Below are 16,661 nucleotides of genomic sequence, written 5' to 3'. Positions count from 1 at the left end.
CCATCGACACCTATGTCGGCGGGGAGATTCGAACCCAGGCGTCGAGCGTGGTTGGCGGAGACGTTACCAACCACGCTAGGCCCCCGCTGAGAATTACTTTCTGATCAGGTTGCGCAAGAAACACTCACCGGTACCCGCATAAATTCTACTTCAAATATGTGGCTATGGCGGCTGCGAAGACAGAGCCGTAAAGTGATCGCAGGCTTGCGTAGATTTTCCCACATTGCTGCTTTATCAGGGTATCCCATTGTAGGAAAATTATTCCAAGATTTTCGCATGCTCCGTCCTCTCTATAGCTTGTCCATCCAGTATAACAGAAGATCGTAGATTGGTTGCAGTAGCGTTTCTAAGGCGACACTTTAGAAACATTGCGGTACTCTCTGATTGGTTAATGAATAGGTGATTTCGTTAAGACCATTCATAAATTCCTGCAAGACCAGTATTCATCATCCTAATAAGCTCGCGAGAACATGGACCAAGGCCAAGGACATACAGCTGAACGTTATCTGCATGCATCTGTATGGAGCAGTACTTGACGTGTGACAACAAAAAAGCAGAAGTCCAAGCACTGAATCTTGAGGAACATCTGAGGTTGAGAATTTTAATATTTTTTTGTTTATTTTTTTTTTTGCTTCCGAGCGAACTTTTCAACAGACTCGAATTTTAACCGCTTGGCGACATCACTCTTGTTCTTGGATAGGGTATAACTGCCTTTAATGAACCACTTAGTAGCGTAGCTGGGAATTTTGCAAGAAAAAGTGTAAATATCTAAACTGAATTAAGTATTTCATTATGTATAAACATGAAGTAACATGTTTATCATCTTTTCTGCATGAAAAACAACTAGATAATACCTCTATTTTCTTATAATAAAAGAAGTAAATCATCGTTTCAGTTTCCTTTAATGGGCCACCGTTTCCTTATTTGGACCACAACAATTTCCTAATTTGGGCCAGGTCTAAATAATACATCTCTTTAACCGTAGCTGCCGCTGATGAAACTAACTCTGGCTTACGCACTGAAAGTTCTGGATCTGGATCAACTGTAGACACCCGTTCTTCCGTAATAGGGAATCCTTTCCGTGCCATCCGAGTTATCCAGCCAACAATTGAATCCTCTTCCGCGGCAGTCAATGCAGTTTGTTTACCTTTTCGTGGGTTTCCTGACCAGTTGCTGCTTGCACGGAACATTACGGTGGATCGTGGAAAATTGTAGCGCCTGTAAGCTTCTTTAGTCGAAACACCACTTTTTATTGCTTGAAGACACTCAGTAACAGCTGGTTCAGTATATTTTTTACCAATTTCCGGCGTTTTTTCCATTTTGGCAGCAATTTTATACAATAAAACGATCAAAACAAATTTATGGTAACTATGGTAACTATAATTCGCGGCGTTATTTCGATGATAGCTGTTGTTCGAAATGAAGGATGCCGGTATTGGGAAAACAGTGTTATTTCCACCCTTAATTAGGCCACTATTTTTTTCAATATTTTAAGTGTTTTTCTAGTAAAATTTACTGCTTCTCTTTTAAAGACACTATTATCCTACCCGTTCATCGAAAATCTGATTATTTTCGCTCGAAAGGTGTGATGTCAGTACAGTGTACAGTATGGTAAGGCCATTTCCTATGAAAACGTCAACGAACCATGGCAAACCAGGTAGCTGTTTTTAAAAGACATTTTTTGCAGCTTTTATGAAGTATATTATAGTAAACGTCTGTTGCGACATTTCTAATAAAGAATATTTATAATGTGTCATTTGGTGTAAGAAGTTCAGGTGGTCCACTAAAGGAAGTGGTCTATATTAAGCAGATCTACCCTATACAGAATTTTTGTCCTGGGAGCTGAACGAAATCCATTTTTAAATATGTGTCCATGAAAATGTCCATGAAAATGCAGCAGTCAAATTTGGTCCAGACTTTCTGGACTAACTTTATGTAAAAACTGGAAAAACTGGATCTAACTTTATGTAAAAAAACACCTTTGACCTTTGCCAAACTTGGTAGAGAGTTATGGACTGTTATTGAGTGATGATAGATCATGCATTCAAATACACTTACAACTTTTATAAAGATAGATTTTATAAGCTTCATCATGTTCGATCTATGTTCTTTATTAAATTTCGTTCTATTGGTAGTTCTCAAGCAGCTTTTCACGTATCTCAAATTATTACTATGCTAATATAGCAAATTGTGGTGAAAAAAATTGCTTGATTAAAGGCGATTGGACGTTTTGGCTGTTCTCGTTTTAAAACATTTGGACGAAAGTTTAAACACCGTTGGAAGCCAAAATCTAGAAATACTAGAAAACCGGATTTACCTGCCCTTTTTCTGAAAAAGTTTTAACCGAAAACTACAACAAATTTCATCTATATCAATTTCTTAAGCATCATTTTTCAACCTCTAGGTGTCACTCTGCTCACGAAAATACTGATATTTCAGAGTTTTTAGTTATCCGCAAACTGAAAGACGCCATCTCGAGCTTCAAAACAGCATCGGTCATCGATTTTCAGTTTCTTGGCATAGTACCAGGTCTAGAAATTTCGATATTAGTGAGTATTTTAATATTTTCTAGCTATAAACAGCTTCGCTGAAACCGGAAGTCGCAAATTGCGATCATATTCATATTAGGGAATATATGATCGATTTCCACGGAGTATTTGAAATCGAAAGTAGCCAGATTAAATTTTAATAGTCGTCGGATATCGGTTCCCGTTATTCTGATTCCGGAAATTCCAATATTTAATCAATTTACTATGATTTTTCCCATCTTAAATTTGAATATAACGCGAAAGTCATGTTTTGGTCTCTAGACTCTAACTTCTTCCAGACATGACCAAGGGCTTGAAAACCAGCGAAATAATTCAAAAAGTTCCCAGAAAACATGAATCGATTAGACGCGCCCACTTTCAATATTTTCATAAGCGCCCCCTTTGTACAAAGAACACGTTTGTTAAATTTGGTGAAAATCGGTTCAGGCCTTCAAAAGTTATGCAAAGTATTCTCGACCTTTGTTGGGATGAATTTTCTACAATTCGGAGATAGCAGGAATAGCATCCACACATTTTGTTTTAAATTTGGAATCATTTCCAATACAGAAAGACAACCATAACCTGACTAAGCTTTTGGACCCCAATTTTCGTTTTTTTTTAAAATGTGCTCTAGCTTGTCGCAGTTTTTTTTATAAAACAGAAATCGCTATCTTCGCTTCCAAAATGATGTCGGGCACCCGTTTTCAGTTTCTAGACACAGTCCAAATTGTAGGGGAAATCTATTTTTTTTAAATTTTACATCTAGCTTTTTGAAAAACAGAAGTCACCATCTTGGGTTCAAAATATAGCAGCGGACATCGATGTTTGAAAATTTATAGTTTTCACAGATCTTCATGGTGCACTGAAGAAGACTCCAAGCCAGAGCTGAAATACGTATCTGCGTATTGCGAAAAGTGATTATTGAAGGTGATAGAATTAAAAAGTGTAAAAGATCGATATTTGATCCTTGGACATCATCCTGGAAATACCCACATTAAAAGGTATATGATCCGTTTCCGTGGATTATCTGAAAAAGTAAGTCACCATCTTAAATTTTAGAGCGCCGTTGAACACCGATTTGTTGATTAACAGAACAATTATTTAATTTTACTTATTCAGAAACCGTAAGTCGTCAACTTGAAATAAAAAATTACCTTGAGCTTCGATATTTGGTCTTGGTAAGTCATCCAAATTCCGACAATATAATATTGCGGAGTATATTTCACAGTATTCCAGAAACCGAAGTTCGCCATCTTGAATTATAAAATATCAGAAACCAATTTTCTGTTTCTGAGCGTCGCTCGGCCTTGTTCCGAAAGTGCCAATATTGAACCCCATTTACAACCTGAAAATCATCGTATTCAAACAGTATATTTCCACTATGCACGAAAAACTATGATTTTTTTATTATTATTTAAGACATACCCAACCAACATTTTGGTTGATCTACAGCTCATCAAGCTACTATTTTTTTTAAAGGAGGCCCACCATCACACCCCCATACTAAGGAGCTCGCACAGAGAGCCCCCTGGTATGGACTCCTTATTTGTAGTTGACAGAAAATGAAAACAAGAAAAAAAGTAGGAGGGTGGTATTCAAGACACGACCGCATGACGTTGACTACCGTATTCTTATAAAAAAAAATATTTCATTGAAGCAAATAGTAGAGGGAATTGCAACGCTTCTTTTACAAAACTTCTGTAATGAAATTTCGAGGCACCAAAAGGTACCAGTTGCCGATTATTCTCGTTTACTGGTTAGTCCGTCCAGAATTCCAGCCATTTTAGTATTTTGCACTAGCCATTTACTACTAAAGCCACCAGCATTACGGGTGAAACCGGCACGAGATGACCGGTACTATTTTGTCTTTCCTCCTTTCAGCTGCTAACACCTAGCGCTGTCGTGAAATTAACATCAACATAAACATGCATTTTTGCAAGGTTTTTTTCCGCTAGCAGCAGCAATTGTAAAACATAAAATTCAACTAACCGCTTCTATTATAAAACTGCGAGGTTGCCGATTTCTTGTTTACTGGTAGGGACGTTGCGATACCACCGATACTAATACAGAATCGATCCTTCTACTTCCGATATTCGCATTTTTGGTATTGATGTTTTATCAGCGATACTTCATTAATATCGATACACACCTCTCAGTATCAAAAAGACCCTGTAAAGAAGAACGAACGAAGCAGAAAACTTGCTGTTTCCTGTGCCATTTTGATGCATCGTATGCATGCATGCCATCTCATCGGCAATGCCAATTTAACAGAAATTTCTGTAGATTAACCTACGGGAACGATCCTTTTCTACGGTCATGCAGATCCGAAGGTAAAATCTACAGAGCCATGCAAGCGGTTCTTTTGAAAACAGGATCAATTATTAAGGAAAAGCGTAATTGACTTTCGACTAAGTGTCTGCAGAAGCTGGTGTATCTAGATTCAGTAAATTTAGAAACCATTTTACGAACTGACAGGTGTTACGTATTCTGCTGTTGATGATGTTGCTTTTACGTGCGTTATGTCAGCGGTTCCTAGCTTTCTGTCAAAATTTTATTCATAGATTGAGTTCAAAAACGTCTCGTAAAATGGGCTATATAAATGGTTTATTTGAATTAAACGTTTTATCTTGTGGAATAAATAATAAAAAAGAATTATGAGTTATATTTTGAATGAACTGGTAGCGCGCAACGATACTTTTAGGTATCGATACGTTAGCCTCGATACTATCGGAAAATCAGTACTGGCTCTCGATACAGGTATCGATCCTAAGTATCGATGTTTAATGGTATCGCAACGTCCCTATTTACTGGTTTCTGTCCAGAATTCCAGCCATTTTAATATTTTGCAGTAGCCACCAGCATTACGGGTGAAACCGGCACGAGATGACCGGTACTCTTTTGTCTTTCCTCCTTTCAGCTGCTATCACCTAGCGTTCGCATGTCACTGGTGCGGTTTTGGAATCAGAATGATGGGGCGCCGGCCGCTGTCGTAAAATTAACACCAACAAAAAGATGCATATTTGCAAGGTTTTTTCCGCTAGCAGCAGCATAAACATCGGAAACAGAAAGTGACAACAACAATAACAATAAAGCCAGATCGATTGTATCCGTTAGTGTCGACTGTGCTTGGGAAGAGAGGTAGTGATTGGCTGCGCGGTATGATTTAGACAATCGATATTAATTACCAATTTTTCAATAGTGTATCTCAAACAATAGTTTGTTTTTGTTACATAAATTTAACCGTAAAAGAATTTCTGATCGATTGATGCCAAAACCTCGAAAACCTGATTATAGATGACTGCAAAATAAGCGCTCAAAACCTGACCACTTTTCTCTGGTTTTCCCTGGTTGAATTACTAGATTTTCAAATTCAGGGGCCTAACTTCGATATAGACGTTAGTCAACGTCAAAAGATGCATATTTGCAAGGTTTTTTCCGCTAGCAGCAGCATTTTGTAATAAAACAGAAAATTCAATTAGCCGCTTCTGTAACAAAATTTCGAGGCTCCAAAAGGGGCCAGGTGCCGAATATATCCATGTTTTTGGTCAGTCCGTCCAGAATTCTTTCAAGATAGCGTCCGTATGTAGCCGGTACGGTTTAGTAATGAAACTGATGGGGTGAAATGTTCGAACGGTACGTTTTATACCAAGGCTTCGTCAGATAAATTAAAAGAGGGATGGGCTACATAAATGATGGAATGGAAGAGACAAATGTTTCTTGAAAGCTGCGCCGGCCGCTGTCATAATATTAACACCAACACAAACATGCATTTTTGCAAGGTTTTTTCCGCTAGCAGCAGCATTTGGTAAAACCGAAAATTCAATTTGCCGCTTCTGTAACAAAATTTAGAGGCACCAAAAGGTGCCAGTTGCCGATTACATTGTTGTTTTCTGGTTAATCTACTAAGAGCCACCAGCATAACGGGTGAAACCGGCACGAGATGACCGGTACTATTTTGTATTTCCTCCTTGCAGCTGCTATCACCTAGCGTCCGCATGTCACTGGTGCGGTTTTGGAATCAGAATGATGGGGCGCCGGCCGCTGTCGTAAAATTAACACCAACAAAAAGATGCATATTTGCAAGGTTTTTTCCGCTAGCAGCAGCATTTTGTTATAAAACAGAAAATTCAATTAGCCGCTTCTGTAACAAAATTTCGAGGCACCAAAAGGGGCCAGGTGCCGAATATATCCATGTTTTTGGTCAGTCCGTCCAGAATTCTTTCAAGATAGCTTCCGTATGTAGCCGGTACGGTTTAGTAATGAAACTGATGGGGTGAAATGTTCGAACGGTACGTTTTATACCAAGGCTTCGTCAGATAAATAAAAAGAAGGTGGAGCTACATAGGTGATGGAATGGTAAGGAAAAATTTTTCTTGAAAGCTGCGCCGGCCGCTGTTGTAATATTAACACCAACACAAACATGCATTTATGCAAGGTTTTTTCCGCTTGCAGCAGCATTTGGTAAAACAGAAAATTCAATTAGCCGCTTCTGTAACAAAATTTCAAGGCACCAAAAGGTGCCAGTTGCCGATTATAGTTTCCTGGTTAGTCCGTCCAGAATTCCAGCCATTTAAGTGTTTTGCAGTAGCCATTTACTACTAAAGCCACCAGCGTCACGGGTGAAACCGGCACGAGATGACCGGTACTATTTTGTATTTCCTCCTTTCAGCTGCTATCACCTAGCGTCCGCATGTCACTGGTGCGGTTTTGGAATTAGAATGATGGGGCGCCGGCCGCTGTCGTAAAATTAACACCAACAAAAAGATGCATATTTGCAAGGTTTTTTCCGCTAGCAGCAGCATAAACATCGGAAACAGAAAGTGACAACAACAATAACAACAAAGTCAGATCGATTGTATCCGTTAGTGTCGACTGTGCTTGGGAAGAGAGGTAGTGATTGGCTGCGCGGTATGATTTAGACAATCGATATTAATTACCAATTTTTCAATAGTGTATCTCAAACAATAGTTTGTTTTTGTTACATAAATTTAACCGTAAAAGAATTTCTGATCGATTGATGCCAAAACCTCGAAAACCTGATTATAGATGACTGCAAAATAAGCGCTCAAAACCTGACCACTTTTCTCTGGTTTTCCCTGGTTGAATTACTAGATTTTTAAATTCAGGGGCCTAACTTCGATATAGACGTTAGTCAACGTCAAAAACAGTTATGATTTAGTGTTTATGTTATGTTTGGTTTTAAACAATAGTCGATTATTGATCTTTTTCAAATATTCCGGGAGAATGTTGTACATGGACGGACCATAGAATGAGATCCGCATTTGACCAAGGTTTGTGAAGGTTCTCGAACGTATATGATTGCTCGCGAACCGAGTGTTATGTTGATGGTTTGTGATCGGCAGAATAAGGTTACGATGCATATTCTGGTTTTTAACCACATCATATATGTATAAGCAAGACTGCAAAGTACATTAGCCTCGTATAGGTAGAATGTTGTGTGACGCATTCGTGTATAGTTGTAGAGTGGGATACAGCAGCGGCAGGTTAAAGATTATTTTCAGGCACCTATTTTGTAAAACTTGAAGTTTTCTGAGTTTGGTCTTGCAAGCATGGCCCCATGGCCCCAAACAATATTTAAATACTGAAAAAGGGAATGTATACAACCATGATAGAAGATTAGAAGGGCATTCCTGGGGATAAACTTACTAACACGATAAATAATTCCACATAAGGATGAGGCTTTGCTTTGGACATATTCAATATGCTCTCCCCAAGATAAAGTGGAATCCAACACTAGCCCAAATACTTAAATTCGGATACATGTTCAATGGACTCAGACCCCAATGACGGACCAATATGCTCGAACATTTTTTCCTAGGCGAATGGAACACCATACATTTGGTCTTTGGTAAGTTCAGTGAAAGTAAGTTTGTATTTAAATATTTTACTATGATTTTCAAATCACTTGTTAAGCTTGGAATCACAGATGATACGTCCTGATCAGGATAAAAAAGTGCTGTATCATCTGCAAATAATCTCGGCGTTCCTTTGAGGCGCAGATTACCAATGTCATTTATATAGCGGAGGAATAGAAGAGGTCCAATATTGCTCCCTTGGGGAGCTCCTACATTTATAGAACGGAGAGTACTCTGTGCCTCTTTCATCGCCACAAACTGTTGCCTTCCACCCAAATAGCTGCTTATTAAAGTATTAGCCAATCCACGTATTCCATAGCATTCTAATTTTTTCAACAGAATATTATGGTTTAAAGTGTCAAAAGGCTTTTTTAGATCTATAAAAAGGCCACCTTACTACATTTATTATCTATTTTATCCAACAAAAAGTCAACTAGTTCAGTTATTGCAGTAAAAGTCCCACAACCTTTTCGGAATCCATATTGAAACTTATACTAAACATTGAATTTATTTAAAAAATTTACTAATCTGTTAACTAATAATCTTTCAAATATTTTATTCAGTACTGACAATGTGGAAATAGGTCGGAAGTTTAAATACTGGAACGACTCTTGCTACTTTCAGACAGTCGGGAGATTCCCCATTCCTCAGTATTTCATTGAAAATCAAGGTAAATTTTTTTGATAATACATGAAATTCTTTGTATGATAGTTGCTGTAAGATTATCGGGCCCACAACTTTTTTTAGCATTAAGTTCCTCTATAAGAGAAGTAACCTCTAATTCATTTGTAGGCTTTAGAAATATGGTTTGACCAATGGGTGTTACAGTGCTCAAAGGATTGGACTTGAGATAACTTTTAGCTAGACTTTCGCCAAAACTAGAAAAGTATTCATTGAAAATTTCCCACACTTCTAAGTTATTTATTAAGTGGTTTTCGGCTGAACTGAAGCCTAATGAGCTGTAACTCAACCGAATTGTTTGTTGGATAATCCCTAACACCTAAATCTCAAAATGATGAAAATAATCCTCGTATCATTTGCCAAGAAAAGTTGCGATTTGCTAAATGAGTCGTTAGAGACATTTCTGTATGATTTCATTTTGAAAAACAATTAGCGATCAACTTTTTCTAATGCAGAAATTGCGTTGCGGTTTTGCCGGAGCATGATGGTATCGAATGCAACTGGAGAGAGATTGTTTTCCAAACTGAAATTCATGAGAATAAGCAAACGAACAAAATGACTAACACTAAGCTCGTTAACTTTTGAAATTAGCATTAACGATTCAATTGATATTGGGTCGGGTTCGGGTTTGAATTTTTTTTTTAATATCGGGTACGGGTCGGGTTTGAGTTTGGTGTAAAAAAATATTTGGGTTCGGGTTTTTATTGAAAAATAAATCGGGTTTGGGTCGGGGACGGGTTTGGAAATCCGAAAACCGATCATCTCAAATAAGCATATTAATGTCATGCAATTGAGAGAACTACTGAAAAGTTTATACCGTTCGAGGTTCAAAGCTTTAGGACAGGCCCAAAATAGTATCAAAAATCGACCCAAAAAAAATTTCGGATTCGGGTCAGGTTCGGGTTTAACAAAAAAAAAAAATAACATGTGTAAAGTAAATCTGTATTAATAGCACTTAATCGCAACAAAAATAAAAATAAAGTAACCAACATACCAAACCTTTAAGATCGACAAGTAAACTCATTTAATGCAAGAAGTTACATCATGGTTAGCTTAAGTGTTCGAAATTTGATTTGAGTGCACTGTCTGCTCTGAAGAACATGCAATCTTGCACTTATATTTTTCGTAAATTCTTCAAGGTGCTTCCAGCTGACTTTGAAGTTATTCTGGTTCCTTAAGTGAAAGGTTGTAATGCGTGTGATAATATTCATAAAAGTTTTGGAAATGACAAACGATATCCATTTATAAGTGTTATGTAAATTTTATTACTTTACATACACCCCTGTCTAAGCTCTAAAGAGATGCTCGAATTTAATACTTTTAAAACCCATACCCAACCCGAATCCGGTTTTATGTTCTATCATGATCGGGTTTCGGGTTTTAAAACCCGTACCCAACATTTCAAAACATTTTCAAACCCGAACCGGACCATCTCTACTTCGCTTTGAGGGTGTCAATTGGAAATTTCCAGTGCTCGTCGCAGAGGTCTCCCCTATCGCTAGAAAGACGAGTATTAATTTGACGGCCGCGCTATATCTATCTCACTTCATCGCGTTGAATGTGTTCAACGCACTTGACATCTGATGATGTTTGCCTTTCAAATGCGCACCAACACATTGGCACAGTACGGACGGATCATCATCAGAGCGTGTGTAGGGGTTGAACACGCGCATAGAGCGTTCGGTCGATCGCCCGTCGCGAACGAAGCCGAAACAGTTGCGGTTTCGCTTTCGCACCGTTTGCGTGCCTTCGTTTCGTGACAGGGAAAAATCCTGTGTGATTTTGGTAACACTCACACAGTTTGAGTTGCAAGTTTTGCGTCCGCCGTCGGGGATTTATCGCAGTCGAACCCTGCCTGGTTGTTACCGAGGTTGCGAGTGATTTATGAATTGTTTTCTTTTTTCCTGCGACTCACAATAACGTAACTCGGTAGTGCTACAGGTGCTGAACAGTTTCAGGTACTGTTGTTGAATCCCTGGACCCATTATTAGGGCCTTCTCCCGTCAACCTGTATGTGTAGGTGTTATCCGTGTTAAAATCCCGAATCGACCGGCTAAATTTAGCTCCAGTATAGAAGACAACCCGAGTGAGGAAGAAAAGGTAAACAAACAGTTAATCGAATTCCGCTACGCTCGCTGCTTTGGCCATGACGGAGGCTATTGATTATGATTATTGGAAAATTATTCAAACATGTCAACAGACAGTGAATGCCGCATATTTTCATTGGGAACCAATCAAAAACAGCTCTCGCAGTACAAAGTCCAACTCGGACAGGCGGAGTATAAATCGGACAAAAAAGGTCAACTTTTGATGTTCCACAATCGCTTTCATTTTTAAAGCAAAAATCGCAGAGTTCGTGACATTAGAAATGATAACGACGAAAATATACCGAAAGTATCACTCAAACGTGTTATAATTACCATCGGAGGAGGGCCCGAGGGAATCATCCAAAACTGTCCGTTCGCGGGACGATCGTACGGACCTGAGATTCCCGGCCGCTTGTTTTGTAAGAAAACACTGCACAAGAGCTGATCAGAAATAAAAATTCAGATTCTGTGTTTTTTTTTCGGTTTCTCTCCCGCCGTCCGTCGATTATATTTTGGCTTTCGATTCGGCCACATTGCGTTTTGATTCAGCACTCTTCTTCCTTCCAGTAACGACGTGAAGTGAATAATGATAAACATTCGGAATATTTATTTTTGTTCGTCTGTTTAGAGAATAAATGGAGGTTTTCTCCCTCTCGCTCGTTTCGTTAAAGTTTCATGTATTTCTGTTCGAGTTTTTTTTTCTTCGTTTTGGTCAGGATGAATGCATTTTAAGCGTCTGGATTCGACGCAAAATGATTGAGGAACTACTCGGAATGATATGATAAACAATTCCGCCAATTGAGTTTATTTTCTATTTCACCTATAGAAGAAAACCGGCTATTTAAAACCGTTGAATGTAGGCGAAGAAATTTTAAAGTGGGACTACATCTTTGTTTGCTATACTGGGATGCATTCTGTAAAATTGGAAATTAAACTGACGAATGTTTCGCCAGATTTCAAACGATAATTATAGCATAGCCACATGATGGATAACAATAACCAATATGTTATTGGATAGATAAAATGTTGGACAATTTCATAATACGTTAGTTATCATTATCATTTCATTGCTAAGCTGTAAAAATTGATAAAATCACATGCGAGAATTTCTAGCACAGACGACATCAATAGACACCAACCATTACCTGTGATATTCTTTGTATCAATATCAAGAAAAAAATTTGACAGAGTGTCCCCGTCCCAACAGGTCAATTTATGTTTGCTACCATGAACTTAGACTAATTTGATGGCTCAGAAGCTTTACTTTTACGACAAGTTTGAAACATTTTTTTTTTAACTATTTCTAAACCTGCTGTTAGAGTGTAATAAAAACTGATGTCTCGAAAGAAAACATGCTGATAAAGCAACAATATTGTACGGTATATGTGGAGCAGAGCGCAGCTGGACTTTCGTCGTCTATCATTGCAGCGTCCACGAAATCTATTCGCGTGCAATTAAGAAAAAAACGGCAATGCTGTTGCACTGATGGTGATTAAAACTTTATCTCTTGCATATAGTTACCAGAAAACCATAAATTACTCAACAAGAATTGAACATTTTTGCAACGGTTATAAATTATAAGTTTTTTTTTCATGTTATCTTCGATATTCTTTAAATTACACTGGTCAACACAGGTACACTCCAAAGTTCTCTCTAGCCTATCTCAATCTCTAGTCTATACGCGATGTGCAGCAGGCATTCCAAAAATCTTTTGAAGACGCTGAGGTTTTTTTTTTTTTTTCAAATAATCAATTAATCAATAAGTATTATATCTCACCTTATCCGTGCATGTAACGGAGACAAACCGAACTCAAATGTTGTTTTGTTTACTGGCCTTAAAAGCATGGCTTCAATGTTGTTGAACTGCTTCGGAGAGGCTTTAAACACGCAACATTTTTGAAAAGATATTCCGGTTACGGCACTGCAAACTTTTCCGTCAATCATACTACAAATCATCGTGTGATATACTCTATAATTCGAAACCATGCTGGGAATCAACATATAATCTTTGAACCGTTGTATTTGTTTGCTTGAACGAGAATGTGATGGTTTCCTTTTTGAACTGCACTCGTATCGGGCGACATAATCTGGTAGAGAAAGGCGTTCGATCCACACAATTTTGTTTGGAATATCTTGGAATATAATGGAGTAGCAAAGGGAACACTGATGTTATAAAAATTAAGCAAGCATCCTCCTTGTCACCTTCAATCTTTTGCTTATAACTCGATTGATCCGATGAACCATCGAATTCCCATTTCAAGATCTTCAGCAGCCGAATCTTTCGTACAATCTAGTATGCGTTGAACTGTGTGATCCATCAATGCCTGCAGATCTACTTCGGCAGATTTTTCGGCAATTGCAATATGACAATACCGGACCAGCATCCTTTTCTTGTTTCTACAATCTTTTTATTGCTAGAATATATTAGTGGTGCGTTGCAATTTGTTGGCGTCTTACGAAGTAATATTTATTCACTGAAATCACCATCAATGAAAAGTCCAAGCCCTCCATCAGTAGTCAATACGCAATAATTCTTATTTTTCCCTGCACGAGTAGATGTTACCTGTGGCGCCCTCTATATGCTGAAAATTGAAATGGGTTGCATTGAAGAATATAAAGGACAACAGTAGAAGAAACAACTTTCTAGAAGATACTGATAACATTGGACTTCAAAATTTCCTATTTCCGTCCGTTTCTAGATTTAGCCCCATTGTGATGTCTGTTCGTTGGGCATGGAAACGGAAACGTAGTGTACGCACCGGCCTTCGTGCTATAAAGAGCGCACAAATGCATGTAAAAATCGGTAACTTCAAGTGGCCATATATTCAAAACTACAAATAACCCACTGTAGTTTTGTGTTTTCTGTTAGTCAGTAAGGTACTCTATCGAATGGCTTCATAGAAGCCTGGATTCGTTTGCGCCTTTTCGAGTTTCAACTCAAATAAAAAAAGGCTTTAAAATCACTTTTTTCCAGTTTTTATTCATGAATACTGTATATAATAACCAATATATCACTAGAAATTGTTCATCTTGATTTACCACGTTACTCTCAATATTATACAGTCATGTTTTAGACCTTAGAGTTGAACATATGGATGAAAAACTGCTTTTAAAAAGCCTTTTTAGAAAACATCTTGTTGCTCTGAAATCTCAATCTCTAGAGGTTTGAGGTATTCAGCAAACATTTTTGTGATAAAATTCCACACAACTTTGCAGGAGAAACTGTTCGTCTAGCAAGTCACGTTTAAAAATTAGGTATGGCGCCCTCTATACGGCGAAATTTGTAACTAATTCCATTAAAGTATATGAAGGACAGCAGTAAACGAAGCAACATTCTAGAATATATGGATAAGATAGGACTTGAAAAAATAGTTTTGCCGTCCGTTTCTCGATTTGGAAACACTGTGCGCCGTCGCCATTCTCCGTCGTCCGTCTGTACTCCACCGTAGATAGTCCGTGGCACCTTCCGTTCAAAAACTCCAAGAGCGTTAAGGTCCTCCGCGAGAAGCGTTGTCGTCTCGATCCCGTAGAGTACTACCGGTCTTATCAGGGTTTTGTACAGCGTCAACTTCGTGCGTCGTCGCACTCGATTCGATCGAAGTGTCTTCCGGAGTGAAAAGTAGGCACGATTTCCTGCCTGGATGCGTCTCTGGATCTCTTTGCTGGTATTATTGTCGGCGGTCAACAGTGACCCCAAACACACGAACTCATCGACCACCTCAAGCTCATCACCGTCCACAGAGACTTGAGTTGGGAGGCTGATGTTGTTCTCCTTGGAGCCTCTCGCTCGCATGTATTTTGTTTTCGACGCATTTATCCGCAATCCGATCCGTCCAGCTTCGGCTTTCAGTCGGGCGTAAGTTTCCTCCGCCGTCGCAAAGTTACGTGATATGATGTCGAAGTGATCCGCGAAGCCCAGAAGCTGAACAGACCTTGTGAAAATTGTGCCCCTCGTGTCGATACCCGCCCTCCGGATCACACCCTCAAGGGCGATGTTAAACAGCAAACAGGAAAGTCCATCACCTTGTCTCAACCCTCTGCGCGATTCAAAGGGACTCGAGAGTATCCCCGAAACACGCACGTAGCACATCACTTGCACCATGGTAGCTCTGATCAATCGAGTCAGTTTATCCGGAAATCCGTTGTCGTGCATGATCTGCCATAGCTGTTCTCGATCGACTGTATCATAGGCCGCCGTGAAGTCGATGAATATGTGATGTGTGGGCACGTTGTACTCGCGACATTTCTGTAAAATCTGTCGGATTGAGAAGATCTGGTCCGTGGTGGCACGGGCTCCCATGAAACCCGCTTGGTACTGACCCACGAACCTCCTGGTTAAAGGTGATAGACGACGGAACAGGATCTGTGAGAGTATTTTGTAGGCGGCATTGATAAGCGAGATGCCGCGGTAGTTGCGGCACTCCAGCTTGTCGCCCTTCTTGTAGATGGGACAGATAACTCCCTCCATCCACTCGTCTGGCAGTTTTTCCTCCTCCCAAATCCTGGAAATGACCCAGTGCAGCGCTCTAGCCAGTGCCTCTCTTCCATGTTTCAAGAGCTCGCTCGGCAGTCCGTCTTTGCCTGCGGCTTTATTGTTTTTCAGCTTCCCGATCTCACAAAGAACTTCGTGAATATCGGGAGCTGGTACTCGGTCATCCGCTGCTGGTGCTCCTAGGTCAGTTCCTGCTCCGCTTCTGTTTGCTGTTTCGCCATTCAGGTGTCCATCGAAGTACTCCTTCCACCTGTCGACCACCTCGCTGGCATCCGTGTGAAGGTTCCCATCCGCGTCGTTGCACATGTCGGCTTGCGGCACATAGCCTCTGAGGGACTGGTTTACCTTCTCATAGAATTTCCGCGTTTCACTGGCACGGTATAGCTGCTCCAGCTCCTCATGCTTACGATCCTCTTGCTGGCGCTTCTTTCGTCTGAGAATCGTGGTCATGTCGTTCCGTGCCCGTTTGTAATTGGCCTTGTTCTCTCTCGTTGACCTGCCCAGGTATATCGCCCAGGTCCGGTTCTTTTCATTCACCGCTGCCTCGCACTCCCCGTCATACCAGTCGTTTCTGCCACTCGGTGCCCACGTCTTTCATGCGTTGACTATTTTCACTCTATTTCACTCTATTTCAAGAAAATGCATCAGCATAGCAATTCAGCTAGTGTTTGTTCTTGGATTCGAAAAGGCATTGCGTTCTTCTTGCTTTGTTCCACTGACTTTTGAACTCAGAGCATCACCTTAACACATCGTTCTAAACTGTATGGTTTCGTTCTCTACGAATATTTCTTCCTGATTTAAAATATAGTCGCGAACATGCTGCATCTTCGTTGTACTTGGAGTATCAGGCTTTTGCAGCCACACTTTAATAAATCTTTTCGTAACATTTATTTTGTAGTGAATAAGCACGTTATATAATTTATACTAACTATACAGCAAATACGATTGTTTTGCATCATAGCAACCTATTATTAGACGCGTTAACTCATTATATTGT

General features: G+C 39.5%; 1 protein-coding gene across 1 annotated transcript in view; it reads left to right on the top strand.

The window, feature by feature from the left end:
- Window positions 1–10,797: 10,797 nt before the first annotated feature.
- LOC129726007 (homeobox protein PKNOX1-like) overlaps window positions 10,798–16,661 on the top strand; it is a 161,662-nt gene continuing 155,798 nt past the window's right edge. Inside the window, exon 1 of the mRNA XM_055682520.1 lies at window positions 10,798–11,185. The gene's annotated coding sequence lies outside the window, so the exon portion shown is untranslated. The remainder of the gene's footprint in view (window positions 11,186–16,661) is intronic.

This window comes from Wyeomyia smithii, chromosome 2, assembly GCF_029784165.1.
Source record: "Wyeomyia smithii strain HCP4-BCI-WySm-NY-G18 chromosome 2, ASM2978416v1, whole genome shotgun sequence".
NCBI classification, from domain to species: Eukaryota; Metazoa; Arthropoda; class Insecta; order Diptera; family Culicidae; genus Wyeomyia; species Wyeomyia smithii.
Note: the sequence above shows the minus strand (reverse complement) of the source record. Positions and strands in the feature narration are given on the sequence as shown.